Source organism: Panthera leo, chromosome B1 (genome assembly GCF_018350215.1).
Source record: "Panthera leo isolate Ple1 chromosome B1, P.leo_Ple1_pat1.1, whole genome shotgun sequence".
NCBI classification, from domain to species: domain Eukaryota; kingdom Metazoa; phylum Chordata; class Mammalia; order Carnivora; family Felidae; genus Panthera; species Panthera leo.
The window spans coordinates 78,429,951-78,446,624 of record NC_056682.1 but is presented as its reverse complement, the minus strand read 5'-3'; the positions used below and the strand labels follow the sequence as shown (position 1 = coordinate 78,446,624).

Sequence of the window (16,674 nt, the reverse complement as noted above, 5' to 3'; positions counted from 1 at the left end):
GAGGAACAGGAAATAATGCCTGAGTTGAGAGCTGAAGGATGCATAAGGGAGGAGGAAGAAGATATGAGTGAGGGTGGCAGATGGGGAGATGTGCTGTGCTCAAAGGGAGTGCAGAGACCCTGCAGTGGGAGGGAGCATGAGTAGCTGGGAAACAAAAGGAAGGGCGGCTGTAGGGTGTGTAGGTGACAGGACAGTGATGCAAGAATGAGATGGAATTTGGTCTTTATTCTGAGAGCTATTCCAAGACTTGGTAAGTTTTACAAGGGAGAAGTGAATGAGTGATCAAACTTACATTCTAGAAAACATACTCTACCTTCTGTATGGAATGAGGAATGGAAGCAGTAGGGAAAGGCTGTGGGCTCACAGGCTTCTGTGGTTGTGCAGGTGAATATTGGTGGTGGTTTGAACTGAGATGCTTATGATATGTTCTTGATAAGGTTTTCAAAGGATTAATAGCCAACCTCAGACAATGAAATTAAAGACAGAATTTGGGCTGCATTTTGTAGAATTGGGTGTTCATAGAATTGGGTGGATCCCCTTTTAGACACATACATAGTAGAAAGACTACTACAGGGGTTGTTTCTTCTCTGGGAAGGGATAAGGACAACTATTTACCTGCCTTTAGGGTTGAATTTAGAAGCCTCAGTGCTTTGTCTTGCCACTAAGAGCTGAGGTGATATTCTATTCCAATCAGTTTTATGAAGTTTCCCTCCTCCCTCCTACCTAAACCCCTAGATCTAGGACCCAAAACCCAAATGGCCTGGGTAGCTCTTCTAAGACCTAGGTCATAAGAAAGGAAGTATGTTAAAAAAATACAAGAAAAGACAAAAGTTTAGAAAATCCAGGGAGTAAGAGTAAAAGAAAGGAGTGAGCGAAATATAAATAGAGTTTGTGACAAATAGGAATGAAGAGAAAAAGTTGCATCTGTCAGGGAGTGCCATTCATTATCAGTTGGCGTTTCCTCACCAACAGAAGCCCCCAGGTGGGCATAGCTCCCTTTCTCTAGCCATGATTGATGGTAGGGATGCCATTTTTGTGGATGAAGAGCATAGCAACCCAAAGAAAAAAATTGGAGCCATCTATGGGGTAGTCTTGGGAGCTGAAAAGGGTCTATGACAAAAAGCAGAAATTATGTCACAGAAGCCATTGGAAGGATGGGGCAGGAGTGGATGAAAGAATACCTTTAACATGAGCCAAGGATGAAATTTTACTCTAAATTCACAGAGTCATATTTCCAAGTACACTTGAAACATTTGGTGTCTGTGCTTGTTTATAGTTGGGATATCATAATTTCCTTTGTATGTATGTTTTAATAAAGAACTTGAAGAGAAAAGAAACACCTCTAAAGCCTTTTTTGATGACAAATAGATTTTATGAAACATTCTTTAATAATCTAAGTATAAAGGATCTAATAGCACATAGATCAAATCTCTCAAAATATCAAGTGAAATAAAAAGAAAAACAAATATGTAATAAAAAGAAATACATCGTTCTTCCAAATATTTCAAAATTTCTCTCAATATGCAGAAAGTCCCCAGCCCCAGTTACGGTTACCTGTCTCAAGGTTACAAGGAATGAAAGGACTTCTCCATGATCTGAGAGACAAATAAAATCTAATTTACTGTGGATATACATTAATAAATATGTATCCAAGAGGTCATTTCAGCTCTAGTGGCTTGGGCTGCTAAGTGCAGTCACTTTGCTCACAGAGAAACTATCTAGTGTAGTCAGCAAGTTCAGTAGGACTCATTTTTGATATTGTTGCCATTTAGAAAACTGACCTTTTTTTTTTTCCTTTTGGTCACCATTTTCACATTCTAATTCTAGCATACGAAAAAGATTGGCAGTGCTTTGGGGCAATAGGGGCAGCTGGCATTGAGATAAAAAAATGCTGAAATGCTCAGGTTGGCATTTAAGGAGTAATTGCAATTGTGAATGGCTCTCTCAGGCAGTGTCAATGCAGATTGGCCTCTATGAATATGACCACTTGTTTTATGCTTGGAAAATTCAGTATAATGTCTTTTTTTAAATCTCAGATAACCACATTTTGCATGATTCCTTTTTATATTCTATGAGGAAGATTCTTTTGGAAATTGTGTCCTAAAAGGTATCCACAGACTGGTGTTGACCAAGTGGTTATACACATTAGCTATTCCCTCTGCAAACTGTTATAGGACCAGATTATCTCACTTGTCCTATTAAATGAAAGAAAGAGAAAAATACCTGAAAACAGGAAAATCACAGAAAGAAAAGTATAAACCAATTGTATTTTTCTCCTTCATCTCACCCATCTCCTTAAGATAGTATTAGATTTGTAAATGAATGCTTTGTGCACAATACTGTTTTACCTTGAAATTTCTAATTTTATAAACAGTCATCTAATTTTGGGGAATTTTCTGATAGCACAGTTTCCTGTTTCTTGGTTGCTCCCCAATTTTCTAAAATGTAATCATAGTTTGTTGTCCAAAGACAGGTGAAAAGTTGCCCAAGGAAGAATTTATCAATCTGGGAAACTCCCAAGATAAAGGACACTGAGAGTTGATGCTATCATATAGTTGGAAATCACTATTAAGAGCTTGAGGAAAATGATGGTTCACATTAAGTGAAGTGGAATGCTAAACACCGTGTGACAGACAGTGAAGAAGGGATCAAAAGTCTCACAAAGTAGATGTACTACCATGTAAGCCTGGAAAACTCACCTGATGACTACATTGTAAAGGACATCCCAGACTTTAAAAATGGGAGGAGGCTGACTGCCTGGTTCAGTTGGTGAAGTGTGTGACTCTTGATCTTGGGGTTGTGAGTTGGAGCCCTGCACTGGGTGTAGAAATTACTTAAAAAGAAAATCGTTAAATAAAAAGAAATAAAAGAAATCCCAGGGGACACTCCTTTATTAAAGCAGCTTTGGCAAGGGGCATGAACACCATAGAAAAGCTTCATGGTGGCTGTGCTTCACAGACCATAGTTGATGGTAGGAGTTGCCTTAATAGACAGCAATGGGGATTGATAGGATCCCAAACTAAGGGAGGCTAATTGTTAAATGTCAAAAGCCAGTTGGGCATATTTACTGTAACAAGCAGCAAGGCTATAGTGGTAGCTGGGACACCTGAGATCAGAGGGCTCTGGAGATGGTTAACAGAACATGGCATCTCTAGGGACAAGATAGATGGGAAGTCAGCAAAGGTGTTGCTCAATCTACACCATTAAAATAAATCAAGATTGTCAATATGCTAGGCAACTTCCCAATAAAATGTCAAAATCTCTTACCCCTTTTCTGGATTTGAGCCAGTTTATCGATCCATAATTTATTTACTGTAGAAGAGACAATATTCTCAGAAGGAAGGACACAACAAGATCATGACAAGTGTATATGACAATAATTCCCTTAGTACTTCTGCAAAGGAATCTCTGGGCACTTACTTAACAACTATATACTGAGAAAGGGACCCAAACATTTTGAGGAACATTGGACAAAGAGGCTGTGGGGAATAGATAATAAAGACCTGGCTCAGGTTTGACTCAAGGAGTCCAGAGACCCACTCACTGATTATTTCCCCAATCACCCAATATATAATTGAATGTAGCAAAAAGAAACTCCATATTGAGATCTAAGCCTACGCCTGTATGTAAAAGCAATCATAATGAGGAATGCCAAATAAAAGTCTCAGAAATAGCCTCCTTCCCATCTTGCCTTCCTGGGACTGAATTTCTGATCCTCCAGTTTCTAGAAGTATGGAAGTATAAAGCTGGGAATATGTGAGCTTTAACTTATAAAGCTAAGTTCCCATTTCCTCAATAATTGAGTCACTCCTCTTTCCCAGGGGAGCTTCAATCTAATGGTTAATGAGAAGGATATAAAGGTTGGCTCCTTTGCCAATTTCCTACAATTCAGCTGTGCACATCCCTAGCTTCAGAGCTCCCCATGAGATTGGCTGAGGATGTTGTGGGGCTTACCATCTCTCTGCCCATTGGTACTTCTTTTAGCATCCTATAGGTGGTAATGTCAAGGATACTCTCCAATAAACTTTGTGCATGCAAACCTCAGTCCTCTCAGAATCTGCTTACCAGGGACCTGACCCGCAACATCATCCTTTCTCTTTTCAAAATAGAAGAATTGTGGGACTTGCCCAGCAAATAAACTCATCAGCTTATTTTAGCCAATTCTTCCAAAGTGTTAGGTATTCTAAATGATCGTTTGTCTGTGGCCTTTTTGATATGAAAATTACCTTGATCTGATGAATGATTACTTGGGAAATAAATTAATGAGTTGATTGTTTCATTTGGGCTCAGCCTAGCATTTTTATCAGAATATCCCATTAAAGATTCAAGGAGATGGTTCTTTCTTTGGAGAGACCATTCCATTCCTTCCAAGATTACCTTCCATTTTGGGGGAATTCTGAAATGTCCTGAGCTATGCAACTGAGTAAAAAGGAGCCTCTTTATTCTCTCTGGTCATAATATGCAAAATGGTGTGATCTTTTATTGAAATCTTCCAAACCTGAAATGCTTTTTTTTTTCCTTTGTCTATACTCATTCAAGTAAATTATTGTTTTTATAATAGTAAACCAGAGACAATTTCTCCTCCCATTTTTATATTTTGAAATTGATTTTTATTTTAAATCTTGGGTATAGACTGGCTTTTATCCATTGCTTTTAGAAGGCTTTACAACCTTTACAACCTAAAAGGTGTAAAACCCAGATTTACTGAGTATCTACTATGTGTCTGCCATTATGCTTCGCTTATTCATATGCATTATATCATTTAATCTTCACAATCATCATGTATTATAATTATTATTCCCATTATATTATTCCCATTGTATTTCCCAACTCCTAAAGAGTTGAGAGGTAAAATAAATTGACTAAAGTCAGACAGCTCATAAACTGAAATCAAGGTTAGAACCCAGATCCTAGTCCCAGAATCCATGTTCAAAGCTTTTTCCACAGCTAATTTGACTGTGTGCTTTGTATCTAAAAACCATATCTCCTTTATGGAAGATTTTTAACGTCTTAAAAATTGTGTCTTATCTGAAATACTATGATTTTACAGATAATTAGACTCTATTGAAATTTTATTTCGTTTTCCAAAAATCACAGAGAAATTTGTGGAATAAGAAATCTTTTTTCTTTTTTTGCCTCTTAAAGAAGTGGACTATAGTATCCCCTTTTGAATTCTTTGCTTTGAACTCAGAAAATATTTTTACTTGAACAGAATGAGAATTTAGTATTTAAAATATAATTGTGGCTAGTGTGTATATGTATGTGAGTTTGTGTTTGTGTATATTTAATTTATAAGACATATTATTGTGTAGTAGAAGCGAATTAATAGATCATTGGAATGGTTCAGAAATATTTAATGTATTTAGGAAATAATTCTCTACCTACCTCACCAGATGGTTTTACCATCACCAGGGTGATGGGGCAAAGCAATGATTTCCTTAAATGGATCTGAAACAAATGACAATGACTCTCCCAGACAATGACTATACAGGAGGAAGAGCAGCACACTTATTCTTTGACCCTATCTCTGACTGAGTGGTAACCAAAGGAACAACTAGCAAGTAAGTCTTTCTGTATCACCATTTTAGTTACAAGAAACTCTCTTGAGAGAGCCAGTAGAGTATAATAACGTAGCATAGCCTAGATAGGGGCACTCCTCTTAGTAAAATAAATATCTGGGAGGAGATAAATAAGTGACTGTAGAAAGTATTAAGAAGTAATTGCTTGTGTATCCTAAGTCAAAAGTATAATTTTGTGATCAACACACATCTATTCTGTAGAAGAAAACCAGGGAGCGCAACATATCATTTATGTCAGTACATCCACAGCAACCCTTATTAGTTCCAGGTTTGGAGTGGGGACTCAAGGGCACTTTGGACTATTTACCAGATAGCGTTTTCTGCTTGTTGTTACTAATGCTTCATTTTAGTATCTCGGGATCAGTGTGTTTCCATATGGGGAAACTTTAGTCTACCCAAGAAAGTCTATTTTGACACTGACATAAGAGGGTTATACGAGAATCTGATTCAGTGCTTTAACAAATGGTTAATCTTATGTAACAATGCAGTTCTGTAAATGCAAAACCTTTGGTTTAGTTACTAAAACAAACACTGCATATTATATCTAATGAAAGCTCTGATGTCCTACAGTTGGAGTGATAAGAATTCATTCTTGTATGTTTACTTTATAATTTCCAAAGTGTTCTGTTTCATTCAATGTCTTGAATGTTTAATATGACTAATCTCTTCTTGCTCTGGAAATGAGCATGTTCTTTGATAAATTGTTCGAGTGTTTAGGCATATAAATGGAAAAGATTTAGATTCTTGACACTGTATAGCATACAAGTTGATGAAGGGAACCTCACTATCACATGCCAAACAGGTTCTTCAACATTATGTATGTACAGAGAGATTAATGAAAAATAGCATAGGCTTTGGAAAGTTAACCTCTTCTCATTCCTAGATTTTATTTTGTTTCTTAGTTTGTTTTTTTAAGCTAGAAACAACTGAGCCATCATTGAACAGGTGAGAAAATCATACAGGTTTACTTTATGTACACACACACATATACACACAGCTATTAAGTAATAAGTATTTTCTGAAGCATTTGTGAAGGCTAAGTGAAGACACTGAAATAACTATAGATGATGGGGGGTGGATAAGGCAACAGTGCCACCAATTACTTTTATCAGCCATATCACCCCATTATGTAAATCATAGAGATATGCAGATATATCTTTATAGATTGGCTTTGGCTTATCTATAGGGACAGATGTTATCATTTGAGTTGAACCCAGTACATCATACATTCATAAAAGCCAGATGGATGACACTGCTTATAGGAAGTTTAATACCTGCCCATAAAGGCCAGATGGGTGCCGCTTCACAAAAAGGTTTATATTGGCCAGCTGTGACTGCACTCCAGAGAGTAATGAAATATTCTCAATTCTCCAAAGAATTTCTTTACTCTTTGTTTTCCATTGTAATTGTCTACAGAACCTTTCAGAACAGAAACACACCATTGACATAATCATATACAACCTATATCTAAAGACTGTTGCTCTAGGGTAATACATAAAAAATATAAGACACTCAGCAACCATTTCAGTCAAAGAAAATAAACCAGTCAGATTGTGAGATGATTTTATGCTGGCTATTTCCTTCAATTAAAAATGGTTTTGAGTCCCATAAGTGTAGCTTAAAATATGTCAAAGTGAACAAGAGATTTCTTTGATGGAAAACACTCAAAATCTATTCTCTTCACCTGTATTAACACACAAGATTCCAAAACATTGTGGTGAGTGAAAATCAAGCCAATGTTGAATGAAGACTAAATTGATATTCCATCTCTATGTCGTTTCCTCATAAAACATTTATTTTTGTGACTTGTTCTCTTTGCTGACTTGGTGACTGAATTGGTTATGCTTGGTTTCTTAAATTTTCAGTCTCATAAATAGTTTGCTTGTAATTTAATATTATGATTACTTAAAATCCTAAATTTACCACAGACTTTAAATTCATGGGAGAGCAATCTCAAGGCTTTGTAAATATTAAAATTTATGAATATCACAATAGCAAATTATTTTCCCCATGAAACTTTTTATATTCTAAGACCCATAACTTTCTTATAGGGTTTCATATTCTGTTTCATTCCTGCCTCTAGCAGTAGCAATTCCCACTTGTTTAAGGACTATTTATTTCATAAGCCAAGATTTGTATCACCTCATGAGTTTTACTGTGTGCATGGAAAAATAGAGAATAATTGATCTTAGTTAGCTGTAGATGATGAGGTTAGTAAGATTCTAACATGTTCAACTAAAATTCTTTAAGGTTAGTCAGTGTTGGTGAAACCATGAATGTTAAGTCTGTGAATATTAAAAGTTTACCATGTTGTCTAATCTAATACACCTATGGTGATAAATCTCTTAAGGCTTTTTAGGGTGTTAATGTGGCTAAACAAAGAAAAGAAGTATTTTAATTAAGAAGAGGGAGAGCATGAATCGCTCCCTCTCACTGAAGTCTTTATTTTCTTCGAATTTCTTCAGATATTCAATATAGTTTCCCTCTACACAAAGTATGAGAAACTCTGAGCTAAAAAACCAATGGGAAATTACTTCAAATTTCAGGTGTACAGGTCAAGAGTTCAGACTGGACACCACTTCAACTATTTGGTGAGAAAGTTCACCAAAAGAAAGAAGAAGAATGGAAGCAATATACACTCAATCCACATTTCTTATGGGCCAGCAAGCCAAAAGTATGTTTAGTCAAATATACCAACCAAACTTGGCTCTTCTAACTTTCAATGTAGAAGAGCTCCTTCACAGATTGAAACACAAATATGATGTTATTGAAGAGTGAACATGGCTCCATTGTTATCCCCCAACCAGGAAGTAGAGTCTATGGCCCAAGCAGAAACACTTCAGTAGTTTTGGCCTACTGAAATAGGGTTTAAAGAGTGAAGGACTTGAGCCCCAGCATTACCATATTGACAAGACATAGCTAATTTTAGTGCACAGGGCAAAATAATAGAGTGGGCCAGATCTCTGAGGTTCTAGGAATATGATCTCCTTAAAGATCTCTCAGAGTTAGAAATAAAGCATTGTAAAATATTAGAAATTTCCACAGATGGCAGAATAGAGAGATCGTGAGCTTACCTTCCCCCACAGAGAACCTATACCCACATCTCTGAGAACAAACTAGCAAAACTAGCAAAACAGATCATATACAACTAACAATACAAAGAAAAATCCATATTGAGATGAGGAGGAAAGGCAAAGATGTGGTTTGATCAGGAATTATTGCAGGTGGAATATTACAACCATAGAGGCCCTCTCTGAGGAATGAAGTCCTAGGCCCCAGATTGGGCTCTACAGCCTGGGGGAACTGCACTGGAAAGAGGAGCCCCCAGTGTTTGGCTTTAAAAACTGATAGGCCTTATGTCTGGGAGAACAGAAAGGCAGTAGGAAACCAAGACTCTGCTCTTAAAAAGTGTATACAATCTCACTCGCTCAGAATCAAAGTGCAGAGGCAACAGTTTGAAAAGCACTTGGGTTACATTTGAAGGAGATCCATTGACCAATTTACTCAATATATGCCAGATGGGCAGGGATATATTGGAACATTCTTCAGGGACAAAAGCACTGGTGGGCACCATGTTTTTATTACTTCCCTTCTACCTAGCTGGCCTGGTGCTGGTGGGTTCCATTTCTGAAACTCTCCATCTATTGTCCTAGCATCACTTGCTCCACCCTGGCTTTCTCCTGTGGTCCTGCCCTATTAAACCCATCTGCCTACCAGGAGCCCCTCATAAGCTGAATGCTACCCTAAACTTCCCAGCAGTATTCATTGGCCAGCCCCAGAGCCCTTCCCAAGTAGCTTCCCCAGCTCTTCCACTTTCAGTGGGAACACTTGGCTGGCACTGAAACCACTCCCAAGTGGCCCTACTCTGGGGCCAGCCCCACACACTAAAATGCCTATAATAGTGATAGCTGGACTACCACTAAGCCTATCAGTAAGCCCACAGCTATTGCAGCCAGACCCTGCAGCCAGTTGCACTGGGGGACAGCCTGCATACCATAGTGCCTGCAATAGTCATTTCCAGGCCACAGATTCAGACAGGCCATGGGCCAGCCCTGATCACCAGCATGCCCATAAAATTCATGGCCAGACTTGACAGACAGCCTCCTTAGCAGGAGGCTGTCACATCAGCAAGTCTACAAAAATCATGATCCAGACATAACAGGATGATGAATGCAGTCCACACAGGGGTCACTCCTAGGGCAAGTGGCTCAGGTGGCCAGGGAAAGTTTGCAGTACAAAGTCCCACAGGGAACCCTCTTCATAAAGACACTACTCTGAGACCAGGGAACATAACTCATCTATCTACCTGATACATAGAAAAAAAACCCAGAGAATTAGATAAAATGAAGATACAGAGAAATATGTTCTAAATGAAAGACCAAGACAAAACTTCAGAAAAAGAGCTAAATGAAATGGATATAGGCAATCTACCAGATAAAGAGTTGAAAATAATGGTCATAAAGATGCTCATCAAATTCAGACGAATGGATGAACAGAGTGGTATTTTCAACAAAGAGATAGGATATACAAAAATAAAAATAAAACCAATTAGAGCTGTAAAAAAAAAAAAGAAAAAAAACACTAGGAGGAATCAAATGGATTAAAGGAAGCAAAAGAACAGATCAGCAATCTGGAGGACAGAGTAGTAGAAATCATCCAAATGAACACACACAAAAAATAATAAAAAATAAAGATATGTTAAGCAATCTATGGGACAACATCAAGCATATTAAAAATCATGGTGTTCCTGGGTGGCACAGTCAGTTAAATGTCCAGCTTCAGCTCAGGTCACAATCTCATTACTCATGAGTTCAAGCCCCATGTTGGGCTCTGTACTGACAGCTCGGAGCCTGGAGCCTTCTTCAGATTCTGTGCCTCTGTCTCTCTGTGCCCCTCCCCTACTTATGTGCTCTCTCTCTCAAAAATAAATAAACATTAAAAAAATCATATTAAAGGAGTCTGAGAGAGAGAGAGAGAGAGAGAGAGAGAGAGAAAAGGGTAGAAACATTATTTGAGTAAGTAATACCTAGAAACTTCCCTTACCTGGAGAAAAAAAGGACACCCAGGTCCAGGAAGCATAAATAACACCAGACAACATGAACTCAAAGACACATAATAATTAAAATATCAAATGTTAAAGATAAAGAGGCAATCTAAAAGCACCAAGAGAAATACAAATTGTTATGCAATTTATGCAATAAAAACTGCCTAAGGCTATCAGCAGATTCTACACCAGAAACTTTGCAGAGCAGAAGGGAGTGGCAGGATATATGTAAAGTGCCAAAAGGAAAAAAACAAGAATATTTTACCTGGCAAGGTTATCATTCAGACTTCAAGGACAGATAAAGAGTTTCCCAGACAAACAAAAGTTAAAGGAGTTCATCACCATTAAACCAGCCTTACAATAAATGTTAAAGGGACTTCTTTAAGCAGAAAAGACTATAACTATAAATAAGAAAATTATGAAAAAAATCTCACCAGTAGCAAACATATAGTAAAGGTAGTTAATCAACTACATATAAAGCTAGTATGAAGGTTAAAAGACAAAAGTAGTAAGGCAAATATATCTAAAATAATTAGTTAAGGGGTACACAAAATAAAAGTTGCAAATGTGACATTAAATGTGGAGGAGGGAAGAGTAAAAATGTAGTGCTTTAGAATGTGTTCAAACTTATGTGACCATTAACTTAAAATTGACTGCTATGTACATAGAGTATTATATATCAACATTATAGTCATCATAAACCAAAAAACGTCTATTTTGTTAACTGATACACACAAAATAAACAGAAAGGAATATAAACAACACTAAAGAAAGTAACCAAATCACAAGGGAAGAGAGCAAGAGAGAAGAAAGGAACAGAGAACAACTACAAAAACAATGAGAAAACAATCATTAAAATGACAATAAATGCATATCTATCAATAATTGCTTTAAATGTAAATGGACTAAATGTTCTAATCAGAAGACATAGGGTGACTGAATATATTAAAAAAAATAAGACTCACACATGTGCTGCCTACAAGAGACTGATATCAGATCTAAAGACACATACAAATGGAATGTTAAAGGATGGAAAAAGTAATTCCATGAAAATATAAACAAAAAGAAAACTGGGGTGGTAATACTTATATCACATAAATTAGCCTTAAAAAAAAGCTGTAACAAGAAAAAAAAAAGAAGTGATTTACATAATGATAAAGGGATCAATCCAACAATAGGATATAACACTTGTAAATATCTATGCACACAACATAGGGGCACTTAAATACATAAAGCAAATATTAACAGACATAAGAGGAGAAAATGGCAATATCACAACAATAGTAGGGGACGTTAACACCCCACTTACATCAATGTATAGGTCATCTGGACAGAAAATCAATAAATAAACATTAACCTTAATGATACCTTAAACCAGATATAACCTTAATAGTTATATACAGAGCATTTCATCAAAAAGAAGCATAATATACATTGGTTTCAGGTCCACATAGAATAGTCTTTAGGATAGACCACATATTAGACCACATAACAAGGCTCAATTAATTTAAGAAAAATGAAATCACATCAAATATCTTTTTCAACCACAAAAGTATGATACTGGAAATCAATTACAAGAAAAAAACCCCTAAAAATACCACAAATACAAGGAGGCTAAGAACCTGCTACTAAATAACCATAGGGTCAATGAAGATACCAAAGAAGAAATTAAAATATACCTTTAGACAAATGAAAATAGAAACACAATGTCCCCAAATCTATGAGATGCAGAAAAAGCAGTTCTAAGAGGAAAGTTTATAACAATACAGGCCTACCTCAAGAAATAAGAAAAAATCTCAAATAAATAATCTAACCTTATACCTAAGGGAATGAGAAAATGAACAAAGCCCAAAGTTAGTAGAAGGAAGGAAGTAATAAAGATCAGCGTGGAAATAAATTGAATAGAAATTCAAACAAACAAAAAATACCTAGAAAACATCAATGAAACTAAAGTTTCTTTCATAAAATAAACAAAATTGATAAACTTTTAGCCAGAATCATCAATAAAAAGAGAAAAAGAGCGCCCAAGTAAATAAAATCAGAAATGAAAGAGGAGAACTTACAATGGATACCACAGAAATACAAAGAATCATAAGAGACTAAAACAACTGGGATGACGTGGAAGAAATAGATACATTCTGGGGCGCCTGGGTGGCTCAGTTGGTTGAGCAACCATCTTTGGCTCAGGTCATGATCTCACAGCTCATGGGCTCAAGCCCCGTGTCAGGCTCTGTGCTGACAGCTCAGAGCCTGGAGCCTGCTTGGGATTCTGTGTCTCCCTCTCTCTTTTCCCCTAACCCACTCGCATTCTGTCTCTGTCTCTCTCAAAAATAAATAAACATTAAAAAAATTAAAAAAAAAAAAGAAATAGATACGTTCTTAGAAACACAACCTTCCAAGAAGAATCAGGAAAAAGTAGAAAATTTGAATACACCAATTACTAGTAATGAAGTTGAATCATAAGTTTAAAAACCCCAGCAAACAAATGTTCAGGACCAGACAGCTTCACTGGTGAATTCCAACAAACATTTAAATAGGAGTTTATACTATCTTTCTCAAAAAATTCCAAAAAGTTGAACATGAAAGAATGCTTCCAAACTCATTCTATGATGCCATAATTACATAACACCAAAACCAGGCAAAGACACTACACACACACACACAATAATTACAGGGTGATATCCCTGATAAACTATGATGTAAAAATCTTCAACAAAATTTTAGCAAGCCAAATTCTCCAATAAATTAAAAAGAACATACACCATGATAAAGTGGGATTTAATCCAGAGATATGGGAATGGTAGAATATCCATGAATCAATCACTATGATATACCATTGAAGAGCATCTCAATAGATGCAGAAAAAGCATTGATACAATTCAACAACCATTCATGATAAAAACACTTGATGAAGTAGAAAAAAGAGGGAAAATACCTCAACATAATAAAGGCCATATTTGAAAAACCCACATCTAACATCATACTCAATGGTGAAAAGCTGAAAGCTTTTTCCTTTAAGATCAGGAACAAGACAAGGATGCCCACTTTCACCACTTTTATTCAACATAGTATTGGACATCCTAGCCACAGCAATCAGACAAGAAAAATAAATAAATTTATTCATATTAGAAAAGAAGTAAAATTGTCACTATTTGCAGATGACATGATACTACATATAGAAAACCCTAGACTCCATCAAAAAACTACTAGAAGTAATCATGAATTCAATGAAGTTGCAGGATACATAAATCTACTGCATTTTTTTAACTATTTTTTTTGAGAGACAGAGAGAGACAGAGCATGATAGGGGAGGAGCAGAGAGAAAGGAGACACAGAATCTGAAGCAGGCTCCAGGCTCTGAGCTGTCAGCAGAGAGCCAGACGTGGGGCTCAAACTCATGAACCGTGAGATCATGACCTGAGCTGAAGTCAGACGCTCAACTGACTAAGCCACCCAGGTGCTCCCCCCCCCCCATTTTTTAAACTTTTTAATGCATTTATATACACTAATAATTAACTATCAGAGAGAGAAATTGAGAAAACAATCCCATTCACAACTGCATCAAAAAATAAAATTCCTAGGAATAAATTTAACCAAGGAGGTGAAAGATCTATTCTCTGAAAACTATATAACATTAATGAAAAAAACTGAAGACTACACAAATACCTGGAAAGATATACTGTACTCCCGGATTTGAAGAATATTGTTAACATGTCCATACTCCTCAAAGAAATCTACAGATTCAAAGGAATCATTATTCAAAATACCAATAGCACTTTTCACAGAAGTGGAAGAATCCTAAAATTTGTATGGAATTACAAGCCCCCAAAAAGCCAAAGCAATCTTGAGAATGAAGAAAAACGTGGGAGGTACAGTGCTCTCTGACTTCAGATTATACTACAAAGCTATAATAATCCAAACAATATTGTACTGCCACAAAAATAGACACATAGATCAATGAAACAGAATAGAGAATTCAGAAATAAACTCATACAGTCAGTTAATCTTCAACAAAGGAGGAAAGAACATATAACAGGGCAAAATCATTCTCTTTTGTAAATGGTATTGGGAAAACTGGGCAACTACATGCAAAAAAATGAGACTGGACCACTTTTTTTTTTTTTTTTTACAACGTATACAAAAAAAATTCAAAATGTTTTGAAGACTAAATGTAGACAGGTGCCTGGGTGGCTCAGTCGTTTAAATGTCCGACTTGGGCTCAGGTCATGATCTCACAGTATGTGGATCTGAGCCCCAAATCAGGCTCTGTGATGACAGCTCAGAGCCTGGAGCCTGCTTCCTCTTTCTCTGCTTCTCCCCCGCTTGTGCTCTGTCTCTCAAAAATAAATAAACATTAAAAATTATTAAAAAGTAAATGTAGACAGGAAACCATAAAACTCCTATAATATAACAGGTAGTAAGCTCTTGGGCATTGGTCTCAGCAATATTGTTTTTGATCTGAGGCAAGAGCAACACAAGTAAAAATGAATAAATGGGACTAAATTAGACTAAAAAGTTTTTGTACAGTGAATAACAGGATCAACAAAAGGAAAAGGCAACCTACTGAATGGAAGAAGATTTTTGCAAATGATATAACCAGTAAGAGGCTAATATCCAAAATATATAAAGAACTGAAACAACTCAAGATTTAAAACAGCCCAATAATCCAATTAAAAATGGGCAGAGGATCTGGATAGACATTTCTCCAGGGAAGACATGCAGATGACCAACAGGCAGACACATGAAAAGATGCTCAATATCACTAATCATCAGGGATATGCAAATTAAAACTACAATGAGATATCAACTTACATCAGTCAGAATTGGTGTTACCAAATAACAGGTACTAGTGAGGATGTAAGAAAAGGGAGAAAAGGGAACCCTTGTGCACTGTTAAGAATGTAAACTGGTGCAGCCATTATGGAAAACAATGTGGAGACTCCTCAAAAAACAATTAAAAACAGAACTGAAACTAATACAATGTTGCATGTCAACTACACTTCAATTAACAAAAAAAGTAGTTGCTATGGCCCATTTGGCTCCATCTGGAGCCTGCTTCAGATTCTGTCTCCCTCTTTCTCTGCCCCTCCCCTGCTCACGCTCTGTCTCTCTCTTTCTCTCAAAAATAAATAAACATCAAAAAAATTAAAAAAAAAAGAAAATTTTGTCTATAATAGTCTGAATACTTAATGTCCTGAAGTGGACCTCTAAAAGATGATTCTAAAGTTGAAGAACCATAAAGGTAGGTAATTTTTGTAATAGCAAAGTTAAAATAGGCATTTGATTTTTCTTTCTCGGTCTATATGGGTTTTTATTTCTCTGGACTGTACATAAATATAAGGAAAGCCAATCATAAATATTATATATATGAATATTTTGAAAAATCTTATTTGAGCTTTACTGGATTTTAATCACACAGAAGTTAAAGGGTTTGCATTTGGTTCCAAATGCATTATACATTTACAGACTTTTTCTAGTTTTTTTTAATTAAAAAATTTTTTTTAATGTTTATCCATCTTTAAGAGACAGAGCATGAGCTGGGAAGGGGCAGAGAGAGGGAGACACAGAATCTGAAGCAGGCTCCAGGCTGCGAGCTGTCAGCACAGAGCCTAACACGGGGCTCGAACTCACGAACTGTGATATCATGAGCTGAGCCGAAGTCGGATGCTCAACCGACTGAGCCACCCAGGCACCCCTCTAATGTTTTAAATAATTATTGCTAGTTTGCTTTTGTAACTGAAACAGATGTATATCATTGATAGCAACACCAAAGGAATGTTTTAATTTATTAATTAAAATGTTATGGCTTCTTCAAGGCCGGTACCTAAATGCAAGCAAAGGCAGTGATCTGTGAATTAATTTCTTTTCTCAAATTTCTTTTCTCAATCATTTTCTCAATGGATATATAAATAGCATTTAACTGAAAGAGAAAGTTCTGTGGCTAAATCAAAGCATTAAAATATTTTAGTGAAATTTCGATTTCAGTTCATTTTCCAAACTCACGAATGATTTTCCCTAAGCATGAAAGGCAGAAGTTGAGGAGGCTGGGAA

The 16,674-nt window shown here is 36.4% G+C and overlaps 1 long non-coding RNA gene across 3 annotated transcripts in view; it reads left to right on the top strand.

Annotated features, from left to right (window-relative positions):
* Positions 1-308: 308 nt before the first annotated feature.
* Positions 309-16,674, top strand: part of LOC122216970 — a 75,834-nt gene continuing 59,468 nt past the window's right edge. For 2 of the 3 annotated variants that reach the window (XR_006201215.1, XR_006201216.1), the window contains exons 1-2: positions 309-384; positions 5,394-5,561. This is a non-coding gene — a long non-coding RNA (uncharacterized LOC122216970). Of the gene's footprint in view, positions 385-5,393; positions 5,562-8,125; positions 8,238-16,674 lie in introns of those variants that run through there. The other variant, XR_006201217.1, reaches the window with a different exon arrangement.